Below are 20,313 nucleotides of genomic sequence, written 5' to 3' on the forward strand. Positions count from 1 at the left end.
GACGGATGTGACATTTTAATTGCAGTCTTTGGTCGCTTATATTGAACTATTTTTAATTCCCTTTTATTTTGGAGTCATTGTCTGGAACCATGAAGGGTGAAAATCCAAGAATCCAAGGTAATCCCAAAATATACAAAGTGAGGCTGCTAGCCAGAAAATGGAGGAACAAAGGAACACCACCAAAGCAACATTACGGCCTCAGTTGTCTTTCTTTGATTTAGTTGGAAGAGAGGAGATTAGGGACACCTCCCTCAATGATATTAGCCTGAAATAGAGTCAAAGGTACAGAGCCAAATCTGCACACATCCTGGGCCTGAATTTGTCTTGTGCTTGTATCCGACTTTTGTTGCTATGCTACTCATCAGAAGTTTATTTTGTTTTGCACCCAAGGGATCTCACATTCAGATTATGAATAATTTTTCAAAGACTGAAGGCTGATGTCCACCAGGGCAGAGTTATAGACGGTTCATTCATGCTCTGGGAAGAGGGGTAAGAACACACAAAAAGGTTCACGTTCCAGACAGCTGAAAGGGAGATTAGCATAAGACTGCATAGGAAAAGCATTGCTGGTGACACTGAACTTGTGTTATTTTTCTTATGTCCTATTCCTTCCTACCTGTTGGATTTTAAATCATTTACTTTGCTCCTGAGGCAAAAGCACAGACGTGCCATTTCCCAGCAGTTTATGATTAGGTTTTGTTTTGGTTTTTCCATGTGACGTAACTTACGTACTAGATGCAGTGCATTCGGTCTGGGAGTGTGTTGAATCATAAATTAGGAATGTCTTTTTTAATAGTAATTGTGAGTTGCCAAAGGTAACTAAATGCCCTTCTTGTCAACTGCATGCAGGCTCGATGCCTATTAACACTAATTTGCTGGTTATAGTCAACACAGAAAAACTGTTTATGGTCTAAGAATAAAACTTAAAAATACAATAAGAAACAAGATATTTAAGTATCACACTGAAAAAAGTACTTTATTTATGAATATGTGGCATCCTGTTTGTTTATACACGAACAAATATGAATACGCCATTACAAGTTATTCCAAGCTATGGTTCCCCATGTTTCAAAAGCATTTACTTATAAAGATGTATTCTGTGTTTTCATTCTTCATCTTCAAAGTTGCTAGCCTGAATTCTGACTAGCATCAGCCTGGTTCTCGTTTAGGCTGAAGTGGGAAGACCAGTACATTTGGAGAAAGTGAAACAGCGTCGGCCAAATATTTTACAGAACTGATTGGAAAAATGTTGGAACTATTCATAGATTATAAGGCCAGAAGGGACCATTGTGATCATCTTGTCTGACCTCCTGTTCAACACAGGCCAGAGGAGCTCATCAGGTGATTCCTGCACCCAGCCCAGAACTTCGGGTTGAACTAGAGTGTATCTTTTAGAAAATCATCCAGTCTTGATTTAAATATTTTAAGTGATGGAAAATCCACCCCATGTCCTGTGTAAGTCATTCCAGTGGCTAACTGCCCTCATTGGTAAAAATGTACACTTGATTTCTAGTCTGAACTTGTCTTTTTGGAGCTTCCGGCCACTGGATCTGCTACATTAATGGGCCCTCTGCTGTCAGAACCTTCACCCCAAATAAATAGTTCTAGACCATAATGAAGTCACCTCTTAACCTTCTCTTTGGTGAGCTAAAGAGATTGAGCATCTTTAGTCTCACTAAGTCAGGTTTGCTAGATCTTGACTCATTCTTGCAGCTCTTCTCTGAGCTCTATCCAATTTTCCAACATCCCTTTTGAAGTGCGGACACCAGTGCGGACACCCAGATATCAGCAGTGGTCTCACTAGTGCTGTATGGAGCAGTAATAAGATTTCCCCGCTCCTGCGTTTCGTTCCCGTTTGTACCTCTGAGAATCACGTTACTCTCTGAGCTGCCACAGTACGCTCGGAACTCCTGCTCAGTTAGTTTCTACCATGACCTGCTATATTTCCCTGTCATTGGCAATGCAAAGCCAGAGTCCCCTGGGCCGGCTCCCCCAGGGATGTGTGGGTAGAAGGGACGGTCATGTCTGGGTTGTGGGCTTGGGCTGTGCCCAAATATGAGCGCAATAGGGCTGAGTCAGAACAGAGCTAGTTCAGGGCACCTGTGTCCAAGGGGACGTGCAGACACAACCCTCTGGTGAAATCCCATTGTGAGTAAGGGGTCAGAGGAGCGACTTTGGCTGGGGATTCCCTGTTCTTTATCCTGGTCTCTTGGGGAGAGACTGGGAGCACTTTCATGTTCTTCTGGGCTGCAGGGGAACTGAGGCAGAGGGCGTGCACGGGAGTAACTCCTGGGCTGCAGAAAGGGACGTGTCACAGGCAGCAAAGACACCACAATTCCAGGCAGTTTGGGAATGGGGTCCTGACTGAGATACACCACCTATGGGCAGCTCATCACCCCTATATCCCCACTCATGGCACTGGCTCCCATAGATTGTAGGGGTTAACCCTCAAGGCCCTCCAGGGAAGTGGCCCAAGATACCTCAGAGAGTGGCCCTCTCTTCACAAGGATGAGCTCCCTCCCTGGGGACTCTGAAGCTGTGCAGGGCCTGGGCTTTGGATCTCCGCAGCAGAGACGATAACGAACGCGAGTCTCAAGCCTTCAGGGCCGAAGGTCGCCCTCACTGCTTCACCTCAGCTTCCCCCACAGCCGCAGGTCAAAGCTGACAAAACCAAGAGAGGAAGGAAAAGACGGGGGGGGGGGCGGGGGGCAAGAAGGAAGAAAGACAAGGAGGAGGAGGAGAGAGGAAATCAGCGACTACAAGAGTAACAGTGCTGGCCTGGGGGGAAGTGGTGCTGGCCTAGGGGGATTTTAGTTCTGTACTTTCGGAGGAGCTCGAACGCTACAATGATGGGAGCAGGGACCTCGATGGAGTGGGCTGGGAAGGCCTCTCCCAGCTGCCCAGGATGCACTCAGAGCAATGCCAGTGGCCCCATTCCCTTGAGAAGTGGCAACTGGTTTTTCTTTCAAATCTTTTTTAGTTGATTTCTTTTTCCTTGGGCTGCTAGGAACCATGGTTCCGTCGACCGCAGTCATTGTATCGGAAGTGAAATCACAGGAGAGTGTTTGGGGTTTTTTTTAAACAAGTTTAAACAGGCAGTAAATCCAAATACCGGTGAAGAGTCATTTAGGGCCATCCCATGTGGAGGTGGTTTTTTTAGAACAACAACAACTCTGTTTCATATCTGAATGGCTCTACAAGAGGAATGTGCTGTGTTCAGCTCTTAACAGAAAACCAGCCTCAGTGTAAATGTTTTCTCATAACAAGAGAACAAAGCTAGTGTAACGACCGTATCCCAGTATTAGCAGGTGGCAGGTAATGTCACCCCTTATTAGTTTGTAGCACACGTTGCACGGTAAGCCAGCCATGCTCACCAAGCTCTACACAGGTAAGATCAAAAGGCCCCAAATATGAAGTTTGTATCACACGGACGATCGTTCCTGAGGGGCTTATACTATTCCGTTCTATTGGGGTTCTTATACCATCCTCATCAGCACACTGTCTGGTCACCTTCCCGCAGTGCATTCTGGGATGTGACTAATGTCTCTCATGTGTGGTTCATTCTTTCCATCAGTCGCTCCCCAGGGGTATAACTGGAGGTGCAGTAGAGTGTTTTGTTTTGTGAGGGTTCTTTATTAAATGAATATGTACATCTTGTTCTATGCACGTTGTTTTGTATCTGTATTAGCCAAGGCAAGTGAAAGAAATGTGCCTTGCACTTTGAGCAGAAGGTAGTGAGGTTTGTGAAGGTGCCTGGCCTCAGGCCGATCCCCAAGAAAGTTCTCCTGTGCAGATGAGCTTTACCCTTCTTGTGGAGTGTTCCACTGGGCCAGAGGAACAAAGCTATCGGAGCTTTAGGTCTTCGTCCTAGAGTGGTAGGTTCTTTAGATGCACTGTGCCCAGGCCCTTACGCACCTTGAAGATAAAGTTCACTCACTATTCTATGGGAGCCGGCATAGAGAGTGGGGGGCAGGAGTGACATGCTCACCGTAGTTTGTGCTACTGAGGAGATGCACTGCAGTCTTAGCTGGCGTTTCCTAAGAGCTGATGGCATCATGCCCAGGTATATTGTGTTGCTCAAGTCCAGAGCAGCAAACAGGTAACAAAAGTGTGTATAAGCTAGGCCAGGTCAGCATCACCAGGATTCAATGGGGTCTCCTAAACCAACCAGGGATGGTACAAAGCACTAATCCCAGATGCTGTTTAGCATCAGCATGGAATCCAGAATCACTGCAGAATGACAGACTGAATGGATCAATTGTGTGTGTGCACCTTCAACACAAGGAGACATCTACAACCAGAGGAGGTCTTCCTGCATGCTCACGGCTCATCCTGAGAAGAAAAAGCTACTGAGAGTGGGACTGGAATTTGTTATATAATTGAATGAAAACCACTGAACAAAGCTAAAAAATAAAAGTTTCCTAAAAGAAATCAAGCGTTGTTTGCCTAGAAATAAACACTGAATCAGAAAAAGTACCCTAATCCAAAACTCTAGCTATGGTCTATGGACAGACCGTTCTTCCCTCCAATCTCCTTGTTGAGTGTGATACTTGAATGACTGGTAAAGTAATTCTGGTGAGGGAGTCAGACAATGGTTTACTTCAATATACACCACGTGCTCTTCAGTGCTCACACAGTTGATGCAGATCTCACCTCAGCTTTTCATTCAAGACTCAATATGTTCTGAAAGGTACCCGGCCAGTTACTGACGAGAGGCTGCGCTCCGCACCCTGGTATGTATTTTGCAATCACACTAGTGCTACTGATAGAAGATGGAAAACCTGCAAGAAGGGAGCAGGATCAGTGGTTTCTAATCCGTTAAGCATTTTATGACTCATTCATATGCAAATGATTAAAAAGGGAATCCAAGTCTGAAAATGACTTTGGCCCTGACAGACTTTAAGCCAGTGGAGGGAAGTACATTGCTGTGGGGCTGGAGCAGGAACCGTGGAGCAGGGGCACAGATGTCTGTGGCAGGATCTTTCCCTGTCTCTGTGAGGCTGGAGTGTCCAAAGTAGATCAAATCCTGCACAGCCCAAGCTCTACGGCTTCTCAGAGGTCCTGATGGACTGGCCAGAGCTATGACCCGGGACAGCAGCCACGCACCAACATGGAAGAGACTAAAAGTGGAAATTGAGGAGCCCTCTGCAGCCTTAATGAGGAGGGAGGTCAACAGGGCACTAAAGTATCTAGGAGCATCTTCCTTTCACCACCACCAGTTACTGCATTGACGGTGCTCCTGACTCGGCATCCTCCTCCCAAGCAACTAGCACATCAAGGGAATCAAGGCTGGTTGTGAGCAGCCCCAAGCCATGTGAAGTACAATGGTGGTCTGAGATATCAACCAGACTGCTAGGAGTAGTCGTTATAGACTGGAGATGCTGGGTGACAGCACCAACGAGTGGCTAAAAATAATGAGGCACCTTCATATAAGGCTATAGCACGAAAACATCCAATTGTTCTTTCTGTGCTAGTTCCCGATCCCTGTTAGGGAAACTCAATCACACAAGGTAACTAGGCTGAGGGGAAAAGGTTAACTGCAATATATCCTAGCAACAGTGGGCAGACAAAAATGCACCGTCCCTCGTGCATGTGATTTTAACATAAGAAACACACTGGATTTAACCAGAGGAGCTGATCTTGGTTAGGTTTGAGCTTTTTTTAAAAAATAACTTTCCAGCATCCTAGTTCCTCCAAGGTAATATGTTAATAGTTTCCAGCAAGAAGAGGTCCACTCTTCTAGCTCTTTCACTCCTGTGGTACCTGACTGATCTTCTAGTCGTTAATATAAATGAAGAAACAGATTAGAACTGTTCTGTTTCATTTGAAATAGAAGCTATATAAGGGAAGACTTTAGCACAATATTATCTTGGAAGATAAAACAAGTCAGACTGTAAAACATGCAATCACCATGCTTATTACATAATACTTCATATCTTAAAGAAAATATAATTTCCAGATAATCTCATACGTTTTGAATACAAACTATTAGGAAAGAGTGATTATAACCAATTGTCATTTGCAGTTCATATAGATCTTCCTTAAAAAAACGTATTGCACAGATGCAATAGAAATCCACTCCATTATGGTAAATACTGGACAAATTTCACCTACAGTGGCTTACATTAAAAAGGAGCCAGTTATTGTATTGCACTCACACTAGCTGTCTCAGAGACTAAAGGAAAAGGACAAACTTTATGCTATTATGATATTGAACTCATTGTGAGAATTTGTGACACTTTAACCTTCTCCTGGAAGGTAGCATCCCCCACTTCTTTTATAGTGTATGCGAATGTCATGTCAGCCCTCCCACATCCTGACCCGGAATTTGGGACAACCCAAACCAAGATTTTCAAAAATAGGAACCTAAAGTTAGGCTCTTAAAGCCATATTTAGGCATTTAAATAAGTGACCGGATTTTCAAAAGGGAAGAACACCCAGAATTTCACACTGGTTACTTTTCAAAAGAAAAAGTGAATTCCAGAACAGAACTTTGGCAGTTTCGATTCAAGCTGGCCCCTGTGCAGAGAAGCGTACATGCCACTGTAGCGGGGTGCTTACCTGCTGCACCCCTGGAAAGGGTTAAAGCTAGCCCTGGGAGAGGGCTGGGGCTGCCAGAAGTGGCTAGGCTGATGGGGAAGGCAGCCACAGCTGGGGCCACACCCCAATCAGGTTGGAGCTGGCCCTGTAAAAGGCCAGTGAGCTAGGAGCTTAAGACTCTCTCTCTAGCGTTTGAGAGGGAAGGACCTGGCTGCCTGGGAGTTGAGCAGGGACCTGAGGTAGGGCAGCGCTGGGGGAAAGGCAAGAGGGGCTGGGGAGCTCCAGCCTGACAACCCCCAGGCTGCAGGGCCTTGTGCAGGCCCTAAACCAGGTGCTGAGGCTGCAAAGGGGCAGCCTGGGACTAGGCAGAGGCAGCAGGTCCTACCCCCCTTGCCAATGATGAGTGGCCATTACGGGCTGCAGTCAGCCCCAGTGAGCAGGGGCTAAATGATGACTGGCAGTGGGCACTGAGGCAAGGTGGGATTAGGGGGCTGGGGGTTCCCTGGGGATAGGAGACCCAGAGACTGAGGGGATACTGCTGGGGCAGAACCCCCAGACAAAGGGGCACCGGGGTCTGGAAGGGACATGGGGGCCAGCGGCGGTGACGACACCGGCCTGCAGAGGGCGCTCCGGAGCTGGAAAACGAGCTAATTCCCAGACAGCCAGCAGGAGGCGCCGCAGGAGTGAGTCACGCCTCGTTACAACCACTCATGTTCTACCTGACCCTGCAAAATATGCTTGGATTTGGGCAGCTCTCAGTCACCTGAGACATCACCTACAGCTGATAATGGGCAGGCCAGATGGTGCTCTTGCTTTTCTCATGCCAGGTTCAATTCAAATGGCTCATAAGAGAGCCCATAAATCCACTGAGACAGAGAGGAGCATGGCACTGCTCGCTGACTAACGTCAAGGCTTGCTTTCCAGGAAGGTCAAAGGATGTTATTTGTGGCTTGACGTTTCTGTCTGAGTCTTGCTGGTGCCAAAACTACCAGATCACTCTACGGTGGGCTTATGAAAAATGAACATTTGTCATTTTTGCCTCAAATTCTGTTCTAAAGGAAAGGATGTTTTTTTTTTTTTTTACAGGCAGGAAAGTGTTATTTGGCCACAACAAGCTATTTTCAATATAAAACAATGGCAAGTGTCCAGTTGGGGATAATGCCTGAAAAATCACAGTGGTGCCCACAGGGCAGAGAACGGTGCAACATGGCAGATTCTTCCTTTGGGCCTCACTCGGCAGCTGCTCTCAGAGGAGTCCCTTGGCCCTGCACACAGGTTTAAGTACTGCGATGCGTGAGCCAAGGGGTGCAAAAGCATGCTCCGGTTCCACCAGCAAAATGAACTTGTTACACCCTGCATCTACTGGAGACGTATTGATCAGCCTTAGCCTGGACGTGGAGCTGGATCACTGTGCCCGCTGGATGTTCTTTTCACAAAGTTTTTTTTATTTATTGAATTACTCTTCCAAAGGATTTTGAGATCTTTACAGCTTAATTTCTTTAAAAATAAATACAACTAAAGGCTAATCATGACATGTAACAAAGCTCAAGGAGCTACACAAAGGTTCACTGCGGGTAGTACAGAAATCGCATGGCATATGTGTTGATAAGGGCAGCGTTATTAAAGTGACAGCATCATCACTGAAGTCCTTTTCAATTAGTGAAGCCTGTACTGTCAGAAAAAGCCTGAAGTAGCTTGGGTCCCACATCACTAGCAGATATTGATGGTATTTCCACAGCATTGAGAGGAAAGGGTTACTTTGGGAGATGAGATGTAGAATTCTCATAGATTTTGTTCAAGTTTAAAGAGAATGTTCCCCTAATTCCACAAATACTTTCCCACTGTGTACTATAGAATCCAAGACAGGGCTAAAGTTAACTGGATTTCACCATATGTGGGTCACCCCCTCTTAAAGAACAGAAGTGTTGCCTGGATGACTCATTACCCGAACATCTGATACTGGCTATTCTCAAAGACAGGATACTGAATTAGATGGAACTCGGATCTGATCCAATCTGGCCATTCCCATGTTTCTATGACTCACCAATGTCAACAATCACTTTAAAAGAAGATTAAAATCTCCAATTCTTAATGAGTAGGAAGCAGGTTCTCACTGGGCAGGCGTAAGGGGAAGGACAAAGACACTGAAGTCAAAATAAGGCTTTCCGTTGACTTCAATGGCTTTTGTATCAGACTTTTAAACTCCTGCCGTTACCATCTTTAACTGTTTCAATGATTACTGATTATTAGCAATAATGTTCAATATGTATATAGGGAATACTATAAATACCCTAAACACAGTAAATGGCAAGTGTGTACAGATACTCGCTACAAGCAGATATTACAGTGCAAAAATATAAACAGGTGATTTGGCAGTCCTCTTTTTCTTGGGAAGTAGAACATCCACTGATAGAGTGAATTTTGGTTCTCTGTGGGTTTTGTTAATTTTTCCAGCACCTAGAGCGTTCTTTTCCATGCCTAGGCTTTTGTCTGTGAAAACAGCCTCCTATCCCACACTGGCTGCAGCCAGTCAGACCAAATCAAAAAAAGGGAATGAAGAGCAGACAGTCACCTAAGTAGGGTGTAAATTGGAAGTGTGGCTGGGAGTGCTGTCCCAAATGGGGGTGAAAACAAGACTTGTGTCAACTTATGGTCTATGAGACATCCAAGAGGTCTAATTTGGACAAGGCAGCTTTCATACCATGCCCTGAAATGAACGATGAACAAACGATAGTTTATATAGATGTTGGAATTGCTTCTACGTTGCTGTTCCATTGGTTATTTAGCTTATCAAGGAGGGGAAAAAAAAAGCCCTCCAGATGTCAGAAGCAGCTGAGAGTGCTCAGCACTTTGCAGGATCGAGCCCATTGTGAGCTGCAGATAAAATGTCCCAGGGGTGAGTGAAATTCTTCCTGCTGTGTAGGGCCCCTTGTAGCAGGTGCTGAGATGGCCCTGGCACCCCTCCCCCCCCCCGTGTCCTGCTGAGGCCGGCCCTGGCGTGCTGGTTCTGAGCATTTGGATAGTAACAGCACAGTGAAGAGGACACTGAACCTGGCCTCTCCCCACAGGCAGATCTATTGACTACAGCTCCCACCATGAGGGGTGGACATTGTTCTCCCAGCCTCCACTGACACGGAGCCTGTAGGTCGGTTTCCTGACTCTCATCCCGGTAAATATCTAATGCTGGGATGATGGGAACAGAGAATCCCTTTAGCTATGAACAGGTGGGACAGTAGAGAGAAGCATGAGAGATCTCCTTAACAGGAGACCTCTCTTGCGTCAGATATGTAGGGGGTCTCTATAAATGTAACCTTTGCAGACGCACCCATTTGTAGGCCTCAAACTCCACTTTTTGGGTTGGAAAAGCTGCAGTTGTCACAGAAACTCAGTGGGGTGATAATTTGTAGGATGTGATGGGGGTGTATAAGCCCCACACTGGAACTGAAGGGGTTAAGAAGCCGTTCTGGGCCCAGGGGTTAGAATCATAGAATCACAGAATATCAGGGTTGGAAGGGACCTCAGGAGGTCATCTAGTCCAACCCCCTGCTCAAAGCAGGACCAATCCCCAATTAAATCATCCCAGCCAAGGCTTTGTCAAGCCTGACCTTAAAAACTTCTAAGGAAGGAGATTCTACCACCTCCTTAGGTAACACATTCCAGTGTTTCACCACCCTCTTAGTGAAAAAGTTTTTCCTAATATCCAACCTAAACCTCCCCCACTGCAACTTGAGACCATTACTCCTTGTCCTGTCCTCTTCTACCACTGAGAATAGTCTAGAACCATCCTCTCTGGAACCACCTCTCAGGTAGTTGAAAGCAGCTATCAAATCCCCTCTCATTCTTCCCTTCCGCAGACTAAACAATCCCAGTTCCCTCAGCCTCTCCTCATAAGTCATGTGTTCCAGTCCCCTAATCATTTTTGTTGCCCTTCGCTGGACTCTCTCCAATTTATCCACGTCCTTCTTGTATTGTGGGGCCCAAAACTGGACACAGTACTCCAGATGAGGTCTCACCAATGTCGAATAGAGGGGAACGATCACGTCCCTCGATCTGCTTGCTATGCCCCTACTTATACATCCCAAAATGCCATTGGCCTTCTTGGCAACAAGGGCACACTGCTGACTCATATCCAGCTTCTCATCCACTGTAACCCCTAGGTCCTTTTCCGCAGAACTGCTGCCTAGCCATTCGGTCCCTAGTCTGTAGCGGTGCATTGGGTTCTTCCGTCCTAAGTGCAGGACCCTGCACTTATCCTTGTTGAACCGCATCAGGTTTCTTTTGGCCCAATCCTCCAATTTGTCTAGGTCCCTCTGTATCCTATCCCTGCCATCCAGCGTATCTACCACTCCTCCCAGTTTAGTATCATCTGCAAATTTGCTGAGAGTGCATCCACACCATCCTCCAGATCATTTATGAAGATACTGAACAAAACCGGCCCCAGGACCGACCCCTGGGGCACTCCACTTGCCAACTAGACATGGAGCCATTGATCACTACCCTTTGAGCCCGACAAACTAGCCAACTTTCTACCCACCTTATAGTGCATTCATCCAGCCCATACTTCTTTAACTTGCTGACAAGAATACTGTGGGAGACCGTGTCAAAAGCTTTGCTAAAGTCAAGAAACAATACATCCACTGCTTTCCCTTCATCCAGAGAATCAGCAATCTCATCATAGAAGGCTATTAGATTAGTCAGGCATGACCTTCCCTTGGTGAATCCATGCTGACTGTTCCTGATCACTTTCCTCTCGTGTAAGTGCTTCAGGATTGATTCCTTGAGGACCTGCTCCATGATTTTTCCGGGGACTGAGGTGAGGCTGACTGGCCTGTAGTTCCCAGGATCCTCCTTCTTCCCTTTTTTAAAGATTGGCACTACATTAGCCTTTTTCCAGTCATCCGGGACTTCCCCCGTTCGCCACGAGTTTTCAAAGATAATGGCCAATGGCTCTGCAATCACATCCGCCAATTCCTTCAGCACTCTCGGATGCAACTCGTCCGGCCCCGTAGACTTGTGCACGTCCAGCTTTTCTAAATAGTCCCTAACCACCTCTTTCTCCACAGAGGGCTGGCCATCTACTCCCCATGTTGCGATGCCCAGCGCAGCAGTCTGGGAGCTGTCCTTGTTAGTGAAGACAGAGGCAAAAAAAGCATTGAGCACATTAGCTTTTTCCACATCCTCTGTCACTAGGTTGCCTCCCTCATTCAGTAAGGGGCCCACACTTTCCTTGGCTTTCTTCTTGTTGCCAACATACCTGAAGAAACCCTTCTTGTTACTCTTGACATCTCTTGCTAGCTGCAGCTCCAGGTGCGATTTGGCGCTCCTGATTTCATTCCTACATGCCTGAGCAATATTTTTATACTCTTCCCTGGTCATATGTCCAACCTTCCACTTCTTGTAAGCTTCTTTTTTATGTTTCAGATCCGCTAGGATTTCACCGTTAAGCCAAGCTGGTCGCCTGGCATATTTACTATTCTTTCGACTCATCGGGATGGTTTGTCCCTGTAACCTCAACAGGGATTCCTTGAAATACAGCCAGCTCTCCTGGACTCCTTTCCCCTTCATGTTAGTCCCCCAGGGGATCCTACCCATCCGCTCCCTGAGGGAGTCGAAGTCTGCTTTCCTGAAGTCCAGGGTCTGTATCCTGCTGCTTACCTTTCTTCCCTGCGTCAGGATCCTGAACTCAACCAACTCATGGTCACTGCCTCCCAGATTCCCGTCCACTTTTGCTTCCCCCACTAATTCTTCCCTGTTTGTGAGCAGCAGGTCAAGAAAAGCTCCCCCCCTAGTTGGCTCTTCTAGCACTTGCACCAGGAAATTGTCCCCTACGCTTTCCAAAAACTTCCTGGATTGTCTATGCACCGCTGTATTGCTCTCCCAGCAAATATCAGGAAAATTAAAGTCACCCATGAGAACCAGGGCGTGCGATCTAGTAGCTTCTGCGAGTTGCCGGAAGAAAGCCTCATCCACCTCATCCCCCTGGTCCGGTGGTCTATAGCAGACTCCCACCACTACATCACCCTTGGTTCTACCTGCAGAGCTGAAGGATGAGTCTAAAAGAGAGCCAGGCAGAAGAGGAGCAGACAGGAGGAGGAAAGACCTGTTTTGGGAGCTCCTGAGTAAGGACAAAGCTGCAGTCCTGGCTGCAGGGAACAGCTCAGCAAGCAGCAGCTACCCCAGCAAGCAGAAGAGGAACTAGCCTTTCCCTCTGACTAGGGAATCCTTCGCTCTAACTCCTGGTGGATCATTTGCTCTTGGTCACGCCCTGGACTGGGAAAGTAAGTGGTAGCAAGAGGCTCAAGAAGGCAGTCCTGGAGTACTCTGGGTGGTTGTTATTGCTGCCCCTCATAGAGTCCTGGGCCAGGGGCTGATGGAGAGGGAGGGTCCTGGTTCCTCTACCAACCATTCCCTCAGGAAAGGGGCAGAAACCTCAGGGTGATGAGAGATGGTATTGCTGCTGGTCTCACGATGGGCAGCCACGAATGTGTGTTCAAATTATAGACAACCATGTGAAGAAACACAAGAATGTTGCACCCTGCTAGTTGCACTGGCAATTCTATGTACACATTTGTGGGAGTCTTTTGCATCACAAATAGTTGAGCAAATTATCAGTTTTTCTTAATATATTTTACATGTAAACATATTTTGTGAACTTTCATATACAAATGCCTCTCTTTTGGGGAAAAAAAAATGGAACAAGATAGAAATTTTCACATATTTACGCAGGAAGAACAGCTTTTCAAGACAAAATGTAACTAAAGAGCAATACAAGACAAAACTGTCCGTTCCTTTGTTTTAATAGCAATGAGAATTTATTCTTCAATCACTCTCCTATCAAAGCTATAGTGTTGTGATAAATTAGCAGCTATTAAAATGCTCTTCACATATTCTATTGGCGAACTCAACAATTAATGGGCTTGACTGTATTCAAAATGGTGGTAATCTTCAGGGTGTGTGTGTGTGTGTATTTTATATATATATATATATATATATATATATATATATATATATATATAGGATGGAGGTTCAATACAATTAATACACTTTCGGAATGATGTTTGGCTAAATAATTTGCCCCATAGAAGCAAAATTAGCTTCTTTGTTATTCCTTCTCCTGTTCAGTCATAGTGTAATATCACTTACTTGGCACCAGGGAGACTTGGTGAGATAAAACTCATGACTGGAGTATTGGTATAGAAGGATATAACTTGTTCAGGAAGGACAGAGAGACAAAAAAGGGAGGAACGGTTATACTTATTCTGAGGTCCAAAAGGAGGTGAGACACACACTAGCTGAAAGTTTCTGGATAAAGTTAAAAGGGGAGAAAATACGGGTCATGTCAGGGTAGGCATCTATTACAGACCACCAAGTCAGGAAGGGGAGTTGAATGAGGCATTTCTAGGACAAATAACAGAAATATCAAAAATACAATACAATACTACTTAGACATCTGTTGGAGAAGTAACATGGAAAAAACAAAATGCCCAATAAGTTCTTGGAATGTGGTGGGGGCAACAGCTTATTCCAGAGGGTGGAGGAAGTAATCAGTGGGACAGCCATTTCCAGCTTGATTCTAACAGGGAGGAATTGGGTGTGAATCTGAGGATGGAAGGCAATTTGGATGAAAGTGGTCATGAAATAAGAGATTTCATGATTCTAGGGAAAGGAAGGAGCGAGAGCAGCAAATTAAAAGACAATGAACTTCAAAAAAGCAGACTTTAAAAATGCAGAGAATTGATAGGTAACGTACCATGAGCATAAAATCTAAGGGGTAATGGATTTAATCAGAGATGCCAGTTTCTCAAAGAGACAATGTTAAAGCAAGGGAAGAAAGAACGTGGGGAACTACAGACCAGTCAGCCTCACTTCAGTTCCTGGCAAAATCATGGAGCAGGTCCTCAAGGAATCCATTTTGAAGTGCTTGGAGGAGAGGAAGGTAACCAGGAACAGTCAACATGGATTCACCAAGGGCAAGCCATGCCTGACCAACCTGATTGCCTTCTATGATGAGATAACTGGCTCTGTGGATATGGGGAAAGTGGTGGACATGATATATCTTGATGATCATTATATACCCTAATATTCTATGATTCCATGATTCTATGAAATGTCCTAATGTGAAAGAAGAATAGGAAGAATAGTCAGAGGGCAATATGGCTCCATCAGGAGCTGTTTAATGACCTGAAAATAAAAAAAAAAATCTCCAAAAAGTGGAAACATGGATGAATTGCTAAGGAGGAGTACTAACTATAACAAAAGCATGTTGGGCCAAAATCAGAAAGATTAAGGCACAGAATGAGCTACACTCAGCAAGAGACATAAAGCAGTACGAAGAGGTTTTCAAAATATTTTGGGAGCAATAGGAAGACAAAAGAATGCATAGGTCCTCCAGTTAGCAGGGAAGGAGAGCTAATAATGCATGAAATCAAGAAGGCCGGGTTGTTTAATTCTTATTTTGCTTCAGTCATCACTAAAAAGATTAATGTCAACCAGATACTCAACACAATTAATATTAACAACATGGGAGAAGGGAACACAAGACAAAATAAGGAAAGAACAGATTAAAGAATATTTAGATACATTAAATGCATTCAAGATGGCATGGCCTGATAAAATTCATCCTAGGGACTTAATTAGGTGATTCAATCTCTGAACCATTAGCAGTTACCTTTGAGAACTCATGGAGAATGGCTGAAGTCCCAGAAGACTGGAGAAGGGCAAACATACTTATCTTTAAAAGAGGGAACAAAAAGGACCCAAGGAATTATAAATCAGTCAGCCTAATTTTTAATACCTGTAAAGATACTGGCACAAATTATTAAATCAAGTTGTAAGCACCTAATGGATAATAGGGTTATAATGAATAACCAGCATAGATTTGTCAAGAACAAATCATGCCAACCCAACTTAATCTCTATATATGACAGACTTACTGGCCTAATGGATAGGGGGGAAGTAGTAGACATGATATAGCTTGATTTTTACTAAGGCTTTTGACATGGTCCCACATGAGATTTTCATAAGCAAACTAGGGAAATGTGCCTTAAATGAAATTACTCTACCTATCCTGAAGGATGACCCATCACTCTCACAGATCTTGGGAGTCCGGCCAGTCCTTGCTTACAGACAGCCCCCCAACCTGAAGCAAATACTCACTAGCAACCACACACCACACAACAGAACCACTAACCCAGGAACCTATCCTTGCAACAAAGCCCGTTGCCAACTGTGTCCACATATCTATTCAGGGGATACCATCACAGGGCCTAATCACATCAGCCACACCATCAGAGGCTCGTTCACCTGCACATCTACCAATGTGATATTTGCCAGCAATGCCCCTCTGCTATGTACATTGGCCAAACTGGACAGTCTCTACATAAACGAATAAATGGACACAAATCAGACATCAAGAATTATAACATTCAAACACCAGTTGGAGAACACTTCAATCTCTTTGGTCACTTGATTACAGACCTAAAAGTGGCAATTCTTCAACAAAAAAACTTCAAAAACAGACTCCAATGAGAGACTGCTGAATTGGAATTAATTTGCAAACTGGATACAATTAACTGAGGCTTGAATAGAGACTGGGAGTGGATGGGTCATTACACAAAGTAAAACTATTTCCCCATGTTTATTTCCCCCCTACTGTTCCTCATACATTCTTGTCAACTGCTGGAAATGGCCCACCTTGATTATCACTACAAAAAGGTTTCCGCCCCCCGCCCCCCCTGCTCTCCTGCTGGTAATAGCTCACCTTACCTGATCACTCTCATTACAGTGTGTATGGTAACACCCATTGTTTCCTGTTCTCTGTGTATATAAATCTCCCCACTGTATTTTCCACCTCATGCGTCCGATGAAGTGAGCTGTAGCTCACGAAAGCTTATGCTCAAATAAATTTGTTAGTCTCTAAGGTGCCACAAGTCCTCCTTTTCTTTTTTGCAGATATAGACTAACATGGCTGCTACTCTGAAAACTACTCTAAGATGGGTGCACAATTGGTTGAAAGACTGTACTCCAAGAGTAGTTATCAATGGTTTGCTATCATACTGGGAAGGCATATCTAGTGGGGTCCACAGGGTACAGTCCTGGGTCCGGAACTATTCAGTATTATCATTAATGACCTGGATGATGGAGTGTAGAGTACACTTATCATATGTGTAGATGACACCAAGCTGGGAGAGGCTGCAAGCACTTTGGAGGATCACAACCTCAACATGAATCAACAATGTGATTCTGCTGCAAAAAAAGAAAATGCAATTTGGGATTCTATTAACAGAGACGTAGCATGCAATTCAGCGGAGGTGATAGCACCACTCTCCTCAGCACTGGTTACGCCTCAGCTGGAGGATTGTGTCCAATTTTGGTACCAATGTGTAGAAAGGATGTAGAGAAACTGGAAATATCCAGAGGCAAGTGACAAAGATGATCAAACCGTATAAGCAGAGGCTGCAGGAACTGGGTATGTTTAGTTTGGAAAAGAGGACATGATAGCAGTCATCAAATACTTGAAAGGCAGCCATTAAAAAGATGGAGAAAAATTGTTCTCTTTTGCCACAGAAGGCAGGACAAGAGGCAAAAGGTTCGAACTACAGCAGAGCAGATTTATATTAAATTTTAGGAGAAACTTCCTAACTGTAAGCACAGCAGGCCAGTGGAACAGACTGCCTCAGGAGGTTGTGGAAGCTCCTGCACTGGAGGTTTTCCAAAGGAGGCTGGATAGCCATCTGTCTTGCATGGTTTAGACCAGTGGTTCTCAAACTGGACTTGACCACGATCCCCATATGACAACAAAAATGATTACATGTCCCCAGGAGGGGAACCGAAGTCTGAGCCCACCTAGAGCCCCGCTGCCCTGGGCAGGGGAGCCAAAGTTCAAGGGATTCACCTTTGGCTGGGGGTACTGTAATCTGAGCCCTGCCATCCTGGACAGCAGGGCTCAGGCTTCAGCTTCAGTGCCAGGCGGTGGGGCTCAGGCTTTGGACCCAGGCCCCAGCAAGTCTAGTGCTAGCCCTGGCGACCCAATTAAAACAAAGTCGCGACCCACTTTGTGGTCATGACCCACAGTTTGAGAACCGCTGGTTTAGACACAACAAATCCTACATCTTGGCAGGGGCCTAGACTAGATGACCCTTGTGGTCCCTTCTAACCCTATGGTTCTATGATTCTATGTATATGGGGGGAAATGTTGTGACTAATAAAATAAAACTTTTTCCTGGCTTTTTACTTGCTTCCAAGATGACAAATAGATTTAATTTCAAAGCTTTCTAGGAAATCTCTTCAATATTTAAACTAATCTCCTAGGGTAACTTTGCAAATGTAAATCTTCTCCTTTCCCCCTTTATCAGTGGTGAACACCCCCTTTGAAATAAAATGAGGGATGACTCAAACCTCAGGAAATAATTCTGGTTATTAAAAACTCAGCCCATTCAAATTGTCGGAATGAATTTTTCTGAACTTGACATCATTTTTAGAGATGTTAAATCAGCAGCAAGTCCTTATTTCAAACAGATGGACCATTTGGTTACTAGGTTACAACCCCCCCCATCCACAACAAAGTTAGAGGGTTAGAGTATGGTGCCCTGAAGTCTCCGCCCCTCCCCCCCCCCACACACAACTCCTGTACATGAGGATACAGGTGAAGATCATCCACTGGTGTAAATCAGTGTTACTCCATTTCAGTCATCTGCATCTGATCCCTAATTTCCTACAGTAAATTAAGATGAAGACCAGGAAATTGAGACTCTCTGGTAGGCGACTATATGTAACACACATAAGTGAGGCTACTCACAGCATAGGATACACCATTTAACAGGGCCACATGGGACATGTTCAAAAATTCCCCTTGTAGCCCGGATAAGACTGACATGTTCCCAATCAGACTTTTCTACTCATTGTTCCTGCAACATTCCCCTTCAATCAGCCCTTCAGCAAAAATCTCATCCCTGACACACTCTGCTGGTGGGTGTCTTACAGAAATGCAGTTGTCCTACAATTATACTGTAGATTAGACCACATCTGAATCATTAATTGGTACATAAGTTTGGAGCCATCTTCATTAGAAGAATTCATTGAGCCTCCGTCACTAAACAATTTGTGTAGCTCTTGTCAGGGTTGGGGTAATTGTCTCTTAGAGCTGAATCCTGTACCTTGCATTCAGCGTGAGGGAACAGCCTGTGCAAATGGCCCGGGAAAGCGATGACTTGCGCGGTTGGTGGTGGACCATGGAATCCTCACTGTAGGCCCCAGGCTGCACTAACTTCAACAGCTGTTGTGCTCTCTGTCCCAAGAGTGAGTGTGCAAAGATAATGAACCACACTCATCCCTAGTGTAACCCTGCTGAAACCAGTGGAGTTGTACCAAGAGATGACTTTGATCCTGTGGTCCCCGGTGCTGTGGTCCATGCTGCTTTAAACTTTAGATTAAGTTAGGAGATTAGTAAAGCAAATAACAGATTCGTTTGTGGTATTGCTATGCTGGGGCTCTGTGTTCTGCTGCTCCGTGGTGCAAGCAATTCATAATGAAAAATGTCCAGTGGGAAGGTGGGTGGGAGTTAGGCACTTTGGAAGTGGCTGTGCCAGGATTTCCAAAGCATTCTCCATCCCTCACGCACAGAAGAAGGCGGTGATTGTTTAAAGTACAAGAGCGCTTCCTCGTTAGACTCTGCGTGAAGTGTCTCTCCGCAGGTTAACCACTCCACAACTGCTGTGCGCCCCCGGGAAAGCTGCACTGTCACCAGAAGCCTGGCGCCCAGGGTGGAGTTCTGGGAGAGGCTGTGCTGACATAACTTGGCTACCTTGGGGGTCAGCGCCAGCCCGGGGGCCTAGACAAGGGGGCAGAGGAACTCCATTTCCAGCCTGAGAGTCAGTGCCCAGGAAGTAGGCCAGAGGGGCCCAGGGAGGACTCAGAACTGCAGCCAGCCAAGGCTCTTGAATCTGAGCACACCCCTGGGAGAACCAGAGCCCAGGTGCTTGGACTCCCCTCACAGCCTTCCTAGTGGTGGCCAGGAGAGGCGCTCGCTGGGGTCTATGCCAGGCTCTAACAAGGATACGCCATATGCAGTGGGTCTAGGAGTAAAAGTGATGAGCATTTTAGGAGGTCCAGGCAGCCCTGGAGGAAGGAAAACCTCTCTCTGATGACTGGCTTTGGTATTGCACCGGTGTCAGCCTGCCCTGTAGTTACTTATTATTCAGTTGGGGTGAAAGCCACTCCTGTGCAGGGGGCCAGAACAAGGCCTAAGTGCTTAGGGCCTGGGTACGGCCTGTTTTCAGCATGGCCCCCCTGCACACTAGTGAATTTCATCCTGGATACTTTTGTCCTTAACACAGGCCGTAAAGGAACGTTACAGGCTGATTACACTGTGATGACCTTTCACCTCTGGGATGAATTTCACCAGCCGGGCCTGGAGCCTGCTTGCTTCTGGCCCCCGTAACTTCGGCCAAACAATAGCACATTGGCCAATAGTTCCAGCAAGCTGTTCACTGCTCGTGCTCATAGAAAGGAAAATGTCCCACTGCGCTCATTAAGAGCTTGTCCTAACAGGAAAGTGTTTCCGTTTACACCTGGTACAGTGCAACTGCTCTAGTTATCCTGCCAGAACACCCCAGGGTGAGCATATTTTCCCAAAGAGAAAATGGGACCCCCCACAGGGCTGGTCCAAGGCCTCCCTCTCCCCCGCGTGTGCAGGGCCGGCCCGAGCGCCCCTGCCACCTGCCTGCACGGGGCCAGCCTGAGGCCGTCCTCTCTTCCCCATGCACAGGGCTGGCC

The 20,313-nt window shown here is 45.8% G+C and overlaps 1 long non-coding RNA gene across 1 annotated transcript; it reads left to right on the forward strand.

Annotated features, from left to right (window-relative positions):
• The first annotated feature begins 6,716 nt into the window (after window positions 1-6,716).
• On the forward strand, window positions 6,717-8,066 carry LOC122466355. The gene is made up of 2 exons (XR_006291780.1): window positions 6,717-6,779; window positions 7,627-8,066. It is a non-coding gene; the product is annotated as an uncharacterized LOC122466355 (long non-coding RNA).
• Window positions 8,067-20,313: the final 12,247 nt, after the last annotated feature.

Source organism: Chelonia mydas, chromosome 6 (assembly GCF_015237465.2).
Source record: "Chelonia mydas isolate rCheMyd1 chromosome 6, rCheMyd1.pri.v2, whole genome shotgun sequence".
Classification (NCBI taxonomy): domain Eukaryota; kingdom Metazoa; phylum Chordata; order Testudines; family Cheloniidae; genus Chelonia; species Chelonia mydas.